The sequence below is a fragment of the Lytechinus pictus genome, chromosome 11, assembly GCF_037042905.1.
Source record: "Lytechinus pictus isolate F3 Inbred chromosome 11, Lp3.0, whole genome shotgun sequence".
NCBI classification, from domain to species: domain Eukaryota; kingdom Metazoa; phylum Echinodermata; class Echinoidea; order Temnopleuroida; family Toxopneustidae; genus Lytechinus; species Lytechinus pictus.
Genome location: NC_087255.1, coordinates 13,877,319 through 13,891,019, shown reverse-complemented (window position 1 = coordinate 13,891,019; position 13,701 = coordinate 13,877,319).

The following is a 13,701-nucleotide window of genomic DNA, read 5'->3' as shown; positions in this document are numbered from 1 at the left end:
TATTATAATTTTCCCAAGGAAATAATACTTTTAGTTTAATGAGATATTTCTGAAATATTTACATGCAAAACGAAAATGTATTTTTCACGATTTCTCCAAATATGTAATTGACCATTGATGCGTATCAAATAAAAATATGCATAATTTATCTTTATTCTGTGATCACACAGTGCTTGCCAAACGCCCCACTTTTTTTCTGACAGTGTGTTCGCTGCGTATACTTATGAACACACTGCTTAATGAATGCGACACAATGATTTTTTCTTGTCCCGTATATAAAATCATCTTCATTACCCGGTTACTGGATTTTCACCCAGTGAAAAATGAATTTCAAACAAAGTTGCAAGTTTCTTTTACGTACCGACTATGTAAACACTGCGTGTTTGTCTTTATCACACAGTGAAGAATTTAGGTCCCACAGTGTGCACCCTTTCACTGTGTGTCAACTAAACACAACATCAAAAGTAAGTTCCCCCTAAAGAACCCCATCAAATCTGACAGTGTAACAAATTATTCAAGTTGTAACCAAGCATTGGATATAGCTAGGGTTGTTAGTAATCAGATTCTCGAAAATTATATAGATATCAGTGACTTAACGGCTGAATGAGCACGACACAAGCAGAAGATGACGCATTTTTAAAAACAGCAAAATCTGTGCTTTGACAGAGGTTCCAACCTCCAACAAGCCAATTGCAATTCCCATTTCCTGATCAGATAACTTGGGCATGGTCACTTAGTGCAATGGAAGTGTTGTGTTTGGTGTAAAAGACTGTCTGTTGGTCAGGAATAGTGTTGGTTCTCATTGTTACCACATTATGGTTATGAATTTGTGTTTAATTATTCATAATCTCAGGAATGCCTCCTAATTGTATTACCCAATGAATGGAATCCTGGCTAAGCATGATCGTGAAAGAAAAGGGATTTGACTAGATGGCACATGGTGCAACCTTGGCAATGCTTTTAAACTGCATTTCACTTTATGTTTGATCACATTGAAAATGAACTAAAATGAATTCAAACCACTCTTGCGAATTTAAATTACTCATATTGTCTTTAATTTGTGATTCTGAAGCCTCGAAAGCAAGCATTACTGTAATCTTCACAAAACAAATCATTAAAACGCATGTTCATGTTGTGCTCATTTAGCCGTTAAGTCACGGATGTCGCTGATTTTCGAAAAAACCATTTCCTAACAACCATAGCAATATTCCATGCTTGGTTTCAACTTGAATGTTTTGTTATAATGGACGATTTGATGGGGCTCTTTAGGGGGGACTTATTTTTGATGTTGTTGGGTTTTTTTAAGTAATATTTTATTTCTCTCCAAAATCAAAAAAGCATATTTTATAGTACAATCAACAAAACATTTTCATTTTTCATAAAAAGAAATACATCATTGAATATCGTTCAAACATAATAAACATGCAACATAATTTAACTGAAGGACCTAGAGAAGTCTAATGTCTTCAAAACACCCCATCACACACACCCACCTACACACATCGAACACCATCCCGACCCCGCTCAGCCCCCCCCCCCCATACACACAGCCTCGGAAGTACATAGCCTCCTGTACTACCATATAAATCCATGATATCCGTGGCTGCCTTGCCACCTCTATTGGTGAAAATTTTTCCATTTTCTGAGATGGTGCACTAAAGTGCCTCTCTCTTCAGCTAGTTTTTTTTCTCCTCGTGTTCATTTTCTATATTTTTTTGGTATTTCTTGAGGTGAGGGGGTTTATTTTTATTCCTACTGTAAACAAAGATAAAAAAAGACATGTATTTGATTAACAGTATTATATTATTAACCAACTGTTCCTTCCCTACATTAGATATCTTTATACTAATATTTTAATGAATTCTACTAGTTTCCCCAAAAGGAATTGAAACTTTTTCTTTGAAGAGGGGTCCCAATGGTAATATAAAAGTCTTATCTCTATTCATTTTCGAACCCAAAATTTTCGCATAACATTCAAATAACCTATATATTGTATTAATTCCATTAATTAATTATATTAATCAACTGTGAGCCATTGTTATGCGAAACACGCAACACACTTTGCGTTCACACTGTGGTCATGCGTTCATACAGTTGCCGTTGTGTTGACTGTATTGACACACTGTGGTCAAGATGTGCTTTTTCCAGGAGGGACAGTAGGTTATACCTATTTAAATCAATGGGAAGCGGGGGTGCTGTAGGACCCCAAACCTTTTTTGGGGGTGCTGCGTGAATTATTTTCCGTAGGCAGCACCCCAATGAATTCTTATAAAATGGAGAAATGTAACCAAAATGATAACTTTTTTTTTTTACAGAAACTCTTTTTTTTTTTTTGGCTTGTGAAATTTTTCGGGACGAAAATGACGTCTATTTTGCAAAACAATTTTTTGTTTTATTTGTCAGAATGACATTAGCACCCCCAGTCAAAATTCGTTCTCAGAGCCCTGTTTAAATATAGTATCTTTGAAAGAAAGTGGCACACATCATGTAGAATAAATTACATATATAGATGGTACTTTCTCTAGGTTATTATATATAAAAAATCATATAAAGTATGTTATAGTTGATTTAAACATAATTATAAAACATCCAATATCCAAGGCTACCTAATTTGCATAAAAAATCGTAAAGGCTTTCTGTTTTATTCAAGAATTAAATCATGAAGGAATCAAAGTAATTTTCTGACGAAATAGATTAATGCAATGTTTTCAAAAAATGAAATTAAGTACATTTCAATATCAACATTGCAGTGCAGAGTGAGTCAGAAAAAAAATCCCATCAGTTTGAAGTTGTCTTGTTTAAAGTATGAACATTTAGCCATTGACTTATTGATATGTCCTGATAGACTTATCCCCCCCCCCCGCTCATTATGGTACCATTTTCATACACTACTTTGCATGCATGACTGACTACGAGACAATCTCCAGTCAGTCATGCATGCAAAGTTCCATATGAAAATGGTACTAAAATGAGCGGGAGAATAACTCTATCAGGACATGTAAATAAATCTATGATGGCATGTTCATACTTAAGACACGACTATTAACTTCATACTAATGTGACATATTTCTGACTCACTCTGTATAATATGCCGAACGCATAAGGTCCCTATTCAAATCAATTCTGAAACCTCCACTCTGCTCCACCATGCAAGATTTGTTGAACTTGTTTTAAAACAGTGAATTAAACACTTCCCTTAATTATACTTCGCTTTGTAAATAGATTCCTTCGGTAATATCATTAACCAATAAAATAAAACGACGAAATAAGAAAAACACCTCTCAGCATGCTCAGTATTAATAAGGAACGGGTTGAAAGGGTACATATTGCAACATAGTGATTTTCTTCATGCCTATCTAGAGTACATTAAAAACCTTGTTAAAATCATTTTGTACGGGGTACTTAAAAGTATACATTTTCATTTTCGAGAAGTAAACTTTGAAGCCCATTCCCGTATGACAATAAACGAATCAATAAATGTCATAGCCACTTTAGATTTAGATTTTATTTCCGTTCAACAATTTTTTCAAAATATAATCAAAGTAACAATACATATTCAATATAATCGATAATACAGACAAATCAATGAAATTTCGTAACAAATGTTGAATATAAATTAAACAAAACTACAATTTGTTGCAGTAATATTATCAATGAAAAGAAACAAGAAATGAACGGAGGGACTTGCCAAGAAAAGCAAAAGCTTGTAGAGAAGGCAAGCCCCTAAACTAAGTTTCAATACTAATTATAAACAAACTATATATACAACTCTATACAAAAATCGAGACGGACACAGAAGACAAACTTAAAACAAGTAATCCACAAATATGAAAATAAAACGAATAAGCGACAACAAAAATAAGAGAAAGTAATTCAAATAATAATAATTACAGTGGTAACACACAAAAAAGTACTTACAAAATCATAATAGGGAGGGAAAAGTGCCAAAGGAAAGAAAGAGGGAGATAAGGGAGGTGCAAATAAAAAGTGCAAATGAAAAGAGGAACATGGCAGGTGCACAGGTCGTAATGTATTGTATCATGTTGTAGTGTTGTTGTTGTTTTTATAAGTAAAGTTTGACAAATTTATTGGCAGTTTAAAAGTTATTATGTAGTTTTAGTTTATGTTATGTGTTAGCTTGACTTGTTGGTGTGGAGTATTGACAAATGAGCATCTTTTTAAGTTTGCGTTTAAAAATATTAAGGTTTGTAGATTCGTTAAAGTCGTTGGGCAGGGAATTCCAATACACAGGTCCAAAAAAGATAAAATAGTTTTTCGCTAATATAGTACGGGTAGGGGGTAGGTGATAACAATTACGTTGTCTCGTTGGGTAATCGTGTACAGAGGAGTTTTTACAGAACATATTTGAAAAAATTGTTGGGAGATCATCTTTGTTTAGTTTATACATAAATTGGGCGAGTTGGAAAAGATATAAATCACTCACTTTAAGAATATTATTTTGGAAGGTTAGTATATCTGTGTGTGATCTGAATTGGGTTTGAAAAAATTATTCTAAGAGCCTTCTTCTGCATCAACAGTATTCTTTGTAATTGTGTTTGGATGGGTGTAGTATCAAAGTTGATTATAACAACCCCAACCCCCCCCCCCCCCGCCAAAAAAAAAAAATAATAATAATAATGATGATAAAAATTTAAATGATAAACATGATAAATATATTAATCAATAAAATGAAATAAAACATAAAAGAGAAAACTAAGTATTGATTAGGGCTTGATGGAAATCCGTGAAAAAATAATCGAGTTGTGAAATCGGAAGAAAAGTTTTTATTTTATGTCAGAGACGAGCTACTTCCCTATAATCGTGTGAAATGGCATTCCCTCCCCCATTGAATTTGAAAGTACTTTCATTTGGGAATATAATCATCAGACACATTATTTGATCCCCCTTCAATAAGAAATGAATATTTGTATAAAGAAAGAAAGGTTTTCACCCCAAATTGGGATAATAATAATCATGATAATAATAACGCAGTTCTTGTAGCGCATATCACATTATGTCATAAAGTCCCCATGCGCTTCCAGAGGACTTGGATATTATTACCCTGTCTTTAGCCCCGCATCCATTTACAGCGCGGTGGCATTCCTGGCAGGAATAAATTCCTACCAGGTACCCATTAATCTTACCTGGTTTACGTGCAACACAATGTGGATGAATTTCTTGCTGTAGGAAATCACGCCATGGCTGGGATTCGAAGCCACGACCCTCTGTTTCAAAATCAGAAGACTAATCCACTGGGCCACAACGCTCCACAAGGATTTGGGTTAAATATCTATTTTTTAGCATACCAACCTGATTTCCAGTCGGTGCTCTAGCCGTTTTTTAATATTTCATTTTTTTTTATTCGGAATATTGAGAATGCAACTCGGAACTATAATGAAAAGATAGGAATAATTACGCACAAATCGGAAAAGTTGACAGGTATGTAAAAAATATGGGGATTTGGGGCAAATGTCTACCTTTTAGCATACATGTACCAACCTAATTTCCGGGGGGGGGGTTCAATGCTGCCTATGGTGTATACCATACGCAGTACCCCTAGAAAAACCCCGCTTCCCAGGCACATTTTATGGATAAATTAAGAATTAGAAAATGAAACTCATTGCTCCCATTTTCATCGTTGATTTTATTCATGTAAAAATATAATATAAAACATTAGGTAAAGATACAGATAAACTTAAAATAAGGGATGTGACTTTATTATCCCGTATTAGACAGTTTACAGAACATAAAATAAATAAGAAGTAATAACACTTCACCTGATTAAGAGTATCGTAAAAATAGATTTTAAATACATATGAAACATTCCATCCCTTTCTTCACCATAAAATTATGCTCAGTATTTGTTTATTAATATTGCACACAAATATATTGAAATGAAAAAAGCCCCAGCACCAGCTATCAAGGGCAAAATAATTGAAAAGGTACCTAGTCCGGAAAAAGGTAAGCCCTAAGGGGGCAAATAAATAATTGATCCTAAAATGCGCGATCTGGAAATCGCATATTGGCGACAGCAGCTAAGCTATGCATGCTTTCAAAATGCGGGGGTTTGAGCGTAATCATCAATTATATATTACCCCGCTCCTTTGTACACTAATGGGGCGTTGCCAGAAAGTTACGTTGCAATTGATTGCAAATCGACTGCAACTTCGCAGCCGATCCCGATTGACTGCAACTAGCAATCAATCGCCAATTTGCGTTGCAAGAAAACGATTGAACGCAAGTTGCAGCTGATTTGCAGACGATTTGCAGCTGTAAACAGGGTCTGCAGCACAAGACTAGCCGAAAATGCAAAATATTGGCGTGCATCAATCTTGAACCTGGAAGAGAGTAAGTAGAAAATATTCATTTTTCAGACAATTCTTTCTCCATTATGTATGTTTTCAGAGAATTTATATATTTTAGACCTATGCCAGGGAAAAAATTATTTTGAAAAAAGTGAAAATGTATCTTCATCGCCGGTCGAAATTTCACCTTCAACAAATTTTCTACCGTACACTTTTAATCCCAGTCCCACACTTGACTTTTTGTGTCGGTAATGCACGGTTGTATCAACAACACGGCAGGTCATTGCCGGTGCAGTGCTGTTAAAAATCACCCTGAAGCAAGTAAATGTGTAGGCTCTAATTATGTATGAAACATCGAAAATTACCTTTAAAGATAATTTGTGTTCCTATTGGAAATGATTTTTCAAGTTATATCGGTTTCAACGGTGTGTTGTAAAAACTAAAGGAGGTGGTGAGGGTTACAGATGTGACGGCATGAGAGGTGTACGATACGATGGCACGAGTGGTTAAAACTTACAAGTACTATACTGACAAGGATTACGACTCACGAATACACGAATGGGTTACTTCGACGGTACAAGACAAGGACAACAACTAATACTCACCTGACACTTGTACAAACGATGCCACACGGTAGATACAGATTACAGGTTTCTTCTCAGACTTGTAATAACTTACAGCTAGGTTGCTTCTCAAGACCATGGCGCCGAGTAGAGAGCAGCTGGGATGCATGTCCACACTCGATGGCGTATCGGGGTCTTCTCTCTGTGGTGTCTGGATCCAATCTCTCTCTATACTCACCAGGCACCAACTTGTGTGCGTGCTGTGTGACGCACGCACGTAGCAGGCAATTGAATACAGGAGCATACATTATGGTTGCTCCAATCAGAGCGCTCCTCACATACACATATCATACACACATACTTAATATACATGAACATAGATCAATACATAGACTAATACACAGACAAATACATATAGGGTACTACAGGTACATGGCAAATTTACTACATTCCTCCCGGTTCCATCAGATTGCGACATATATTGACAAATCCATTAATTGGCTATATTGTGCAATCTCAATAGATAAAACAAATATGAAAAACTCTGACAGAAGAATGTAATATATGCTTATATGATTAAAACTGATTAAATACATGACATCAATAAAATACCTCAGATACCGTACATAAAAAGTGTGATCTGAGGACATAGAATTATTCAATAACAATTGTTCATTTAAAAAAGATTGCTGGTCAAGCAAAATTAAATCTCTTATCACTCGAGACCAGCAAATATGTACTTGAAGAAACAAGAACAAGCTAATGGTAAGTAATCCGGCCAGTCTGGCCCAGTCTTGTCTATGTACTGATACAAAAATATCAGTGTTTTATATTAAGTTGTATATTGTTATTAAAGGAATGACAATTAAATAAATAAAGCCTATTTGGCTGGAGCTCTATTACCAATATAGGCCTGTACAATGTGACCTTTACAAATATGATGATTGGTAATATGTTTGAGCTCTCAAAAAGCATGTACATGTAAGGATAATTCAACCAGATCTGGTGCAAATAAATATAACAACCTGGACTTGACATACATACATAGTATTTTCCCTTGAGAAAAAACTACTACTATTTCAACATCCTGTATGACAATATTTCCAGGGTTGTTTATAAAGCCTTTGCAAACAAGGTAAAATATCTGTGGTTGAAATATCTATATATTATATATATAAATATAAAAGAGCTATCTATTGCATAAACAGAGTTTGAACCTCAAAAGATAAAAGCTATTGAAAATAAGAGGTGTGCCTTCACCTTATTGTGTTCATGAAATGAATTATAATGCCTAACATAAATTTCAATTGCACGACTTTCAGCAACTGATCAAGGAGATACTACTCCATTTTAGGGGTGGTGGCCAGGGAGGAAGGAGCCAAGGATAAGATATAAGAAATTGGCTTCTACCTAAACTACAGACATACCTCTGGTTCCACCAGAGGAGAGAACTGAGGAATTCAAGGATGGACAGCTTAGGAGGGGTACTTCCCCAAAGCAATTGCTCAAGATAACTCTGCCCATGCTTGGCATCCTCAGTAGAGGCTCGACTGTCCTCTGACACAGTTACAAAACTTACATTAGCTACACCTATGGTATTAGCTGTAACATCACGTACACATGTAGTATTGACAGTTACATCGTCTACACATGTGGTATTTACAGTTACATCATTTACACTTAAGATATCTATATGTTTTACTGCTAACCGTTCTGGACAGTTCGTTCGTCTTAAAGTGTCCAGATTTGTTACATGCAAAACAAACATCACGACAAGACAACTTGGATTCAGTGTCTTCTGTCGAAAGAGAGTGTGTATGCATATTAAGCTCTGGGACAGCAGTTACCGATCCCTGGACTGAGGACTGGAAGGACTTCATCTGTGCCCCTGGAGCAGATTGAATATCAACCTTCTTCTCCAGATTGGGCACTCGGTCCTCCAGACTGTCCTGACGGGAGGACTGCTGAGCATGAGAGGCATGCCCGGAAATGCCCATACGGTTAACTCTGGGATCCTCCTCGACAGTATCGTAAGACCTTTGTCTTGCATACTTTAGCCGATGCTGAAACCACCGGGATAAGTAAATGGCATCATCGAGATTCCGAGGACGTGATTTGATAGCGTATTTTCCCGCTTCATGGTCTAATGAACCCTGACAAAACTTTTGCACTATTTGCCTCTCAAAAATCTCCTCAGGCAATCCGTCAAAGACGCGTGAGGTGTAGGATAGGACACGGTCGGCCCATTCCCCCTTTGTTTCGGTTGTTGCCTGCTGCGCAAAATCGAATTGCAATTGTGCGACAGGAAATTCTTTGGAAGCAAATCTTTGCTCAAGCTTCGTGACAATATCTGTATAGGGAATGTGTAGTTTGGAAGAAACAATAATTGATGCAAAATATTTGATTGCGCTTCCCTCAAGACAAAAGCAAAGTTCATTGAGCTGTTGGGCTTGACCCCAACCGCGATCTTCCGAATATAGCTGGAAATTACGTATAAAAGTGTGCCAACATCCTCAACCATCGAAGGTCACGGACTTGGGCAACGAGGACACTCGCGCACCAGGAGTACACCCACGAGAATAAGATCTCACGGCATCGTAACCTCGATCTAAGGACATAAGCCTTGAATCTAGATCAGATGAATGCCGAGATGATTTCAGTTCTTCTGACAATAATTTCATTTAAACAGCCATACAGTGCATCATCATTGCTATATAAGCATCATCTTTGGAATGATCATTAGAAGTATGACAAGAAGATTGTGGATAAGAATCATGTTTATTTGTAATCTGAACCCTACTGTTTGATCTGGGTTCACGTTTAGTATAAGATGAATGTAAATGTTTGGAATCCTCACTAGTATAGGGAGTACCAGGAGCATATCTAGAGTGATCAGTATATTGTGAATGATATCTATCCTGATCAACCTTGGAAGAACCATATGAAATATTACTGAAATTCCTTGAACAATCTTCATGATGATCAGTCCTAGAATAACTAGATGCATCAAGACGCATATTATCAGCCTGATGCTTTCTACCAGTATTGGGGTCAGCATATTTATATTGGCATTTATCAGCACATTCATATACAAGATCTGTTAAATCGAGATCAGATAAATAATGTATCCTTGAACAATCAAACCTCTCAAACAGATTCATCTACAAAATTTCTTGGATAACCAAGCTTGTACATATTATTTGCCAGTGAATACTCATATAAGTATCCCCTACTAGTATTACGACTGTCTATAATGTCTTCAACTAATCCTTGTCTTGCTCTGGCGATTTCACTTTGCATCATTATGTTTTCCAGATAAATTCAGGAAAGTATTATTGATGATCACCCTAGTGATTCAAAGGCATATTCTTAAACATATTTTAAATGATACTTTCATTAATTCAAATTCAATGATCTACAGTGTATTAAACTTAACAGAATAAAGCTTGCAGATCAGTGAAAGAACTTAACTAGGTTTGTTTATACTTGTGTCACTGAATACACTTACTGCCAAGGAAAGAGTGAAGTATTGCAATACTTGTACTGCTAAGAACAAGCGTCTGAATATTAAAATGTACACACTCCACTCCTGTAGTAATGGATGAATTCAGAAAAAAGTATATTTACAAATTACAGTGCAGCTTCAAGTTTCAGAAACTATACTTGTAGAATAGAATACCAAACTTCTACTACTCTGAGTAATCGCAGAAGTGTCAATAAGTTTTACTTACTCTATGACTATTAAAAAGAACCTAACAAGGAATCAACTTATCGAAGCCTCAACGATTACAGGAGTAGCATTAAATAATAATCGTTTATTCCTGATGAATGCAATAATTCAATTTACAAACATATTTATCCCACATCCGACATTCTTTTTTTCCCTTTTTTTTTGAATGGGGATAAGTTACCAACTTAAAGTGATTAGACTACTATTTAGAAATCAATTTGCGCAAAATGACAGCAGTTAATTTTGTACTTCACTGATGAATGGGATTCTTGAGCCTGAATAGAAATTTGCAAATTATCAGCGCAAGAATGATGCTCCAAAAATACAACAGAACAAACCGTATGAACAAAATGATTTTTTTTTTCAAAAAATGTTGATATCAAACATTGATTCTGATATCCAAGATTGATAGTATCTGTACTTTTCTTTCAAAGTCAGAATCAAGAGTTGATTAAAATAAGTATTTTCAAGAGCCTTATTAAAATTTAATTCAGTCTTTCGTGTACCTTCAGTTAAGATCTAATTACATTCACAAGCAAGAATTACTCCAAAGAAAAATTCCTGATCTAACAATGCTTGTTAAAAGTAATCAACTAAGAAAACCTGAATTTCAAACAGACAGAAAGACAATCCAGGATAACCTCCAAGAAAAATTTCCTACAAAGAACCAAGGGCCTGAAATTAAATTCCGAGTCCTCGTTCAAACAAGTGTACACCGAGTCAAAAGGCAAAGCAAAACAACTGCACTTGTTGGCTCCAGGTATACAGTCAGGAAATTACAAACACCTGAGAGATTAAACAATATTATCGGCTGCAAAGACTCCTAAAAAATCCTAAGTAATAATGGAATTTGATATTAAATTCAGACAATATGATTTTTCTAACCTGGACTAAATTAAGTATTTTAGGGTTAGAAATTGAACTTCCAAGACTTTTAGTAATCAGGACAACAGTGCTTATTTACTAATCCACTAAGAAAATTAAAGATCCAAAAAGACTAGACCTCTTTATTGTTAAGATCAAATAATCTGAAGCTCAGAAGATTAATTAAATAAAAACTGACGAAAAGAAAACTCGTTCAGAATTTGCCTTCACGGAGACGATAGCCGGCTCGTGAACGTTACCCCTGCCTGGAGCTACGGGCCAGACGGAGAGGTGCGCTGCGCTGGTGTTGGTTGGAAACCGCGCGACGTTAGATCTAAAATTAACTAATAAAGAATGATCCAATTACAAAATCAACTTCTACGAGTTCCTACTTAGAACTAATCTTTAAAATAAATCAACAGTCAAATACGATAATCGTATAAAATCAGAATTTTGCAAATTCTAACTCTGATCGACTGTTGTGTTTACAACGAGAATCTCTCGCTCAAGTGAAAAAATATAGAAGTCACGTGATGATTCGGCTCGACAGTGATAACTCACTCAATTATACGCCGAGCGAGGGTAGATTGTCAATTTTTGGTCAAAAACAATCTATTACTTCTTGACTTCCAAATCAATGGCAATAAAAATCAGCACATAGAGTTACCAATAGTTATGATTCAATTAATTTCGAATCAAAACGACATAAAAACATGTAACATGAAGAACATAGAGAATAATATATCTAAGTTATCAAGAAATTAATAGCCTACCGGTTTCTCTGCAAAACTACACAATTTCAAAAAATTATGGAGCCTACACCCAATCAGCCCAAACTACCAATTATTTGATAGGGAAGATAAGATTATTAATACTTCTCTTTCCCAGTCCCAACGGGTCTGACACTGGTATTGACAGAAGTCTATTCACATAAATATTTCAGACTTCTCTTTTTTCCAGTCCCAACGGGTCTGACACTGGAATTATTATACAGAAGTCTATTCACACAAATAATTCAGACGTCTATTTTTTTCAGTCCCAACGGGTCTGACACTGGAATTATTTATAGAAGTCTATTCACACAATTGAATCTTAGACAATGACAATCACAGTTTATTATTACAAGAAAGTGAAGAAACAATCACAATATCAGATGTGGTGAATGAAATGCACTGAAGAAAATTCACAAAATGTGTATTAATTAATAACAAAAATCAAGAGTATATATTTCAAGTTACAGGTAAGATCCGAAGCTCAGAAAACCCACCTATTTTATAGTAACAGGTAAGATCTGAAGTTCAGAAAACCCACCTCTAACGTACCACCGACACAAGTGTAATTTCGAGCTGAGTAAAAATTTGAAGTAAATTCAGATTACTTAACTCGGCAACCAGGAGTATTAGAACTTCTAACACTCTTTCTGCCACTCAATATGTACAGAACTGGCTGTAAAAAACACTTGCCAAATGTCGATAGATATATATACTGGAAATTTTATAGAAATGTATGAACATCAATTCTACGCCCTCAAAATACTGGTGCACTGCCTGATATGCAAGAGTATGAAATTCTAGGAAACTTATACCATCTGGTATAATTACTGAGGATCGAGAGAAAATTTCAAATTCAAATTAAATTTTCCAATCCAATAAATCCACCAAATACTCACACCCGACTTTTTTTGTTAATGGTGTGGTGTGAATGTTCCGAATTCGGAAGAAATCTTAGACAATGGCGGACTAAAAATATCCAAGCCTAAAAGCAGATTTCAAAGAATTCACAAACAAAAGCAACGAGATGGTAAGCTACGCAAAAATATGCAAGGAACGAAATTCTTGATCGCGAGCCAAACAATAGAAGAGACTCGCGAAGAATGCGATAAGAAATGCACGTGCAACCAAACAATGAATTTAGGGCGTGTGCACCTTTGGTGCGCACAGAGAATACCACGTGCGTTGCTATGAAAATGCAACGTAGTGGACATGAAATAACTTCCCAGATATGGCAAAAATATACCGAAATCGACTTGTATCAAACAAGAAATGATATCATGTACGGAAAAATGATAAAACTAAAACAAGATGTGTGCGAGATGCATGCGAATCCACGCAATCACGGCACGCAAATTTACAATTCTCGGTAGAGAACGGAAAACTTCTGACTCGCTCTCCGTTCGTTATACACTTCAAAATCACTCACAAATTACTTTCATGAGCAAATATGAAGTATAAACGGACAT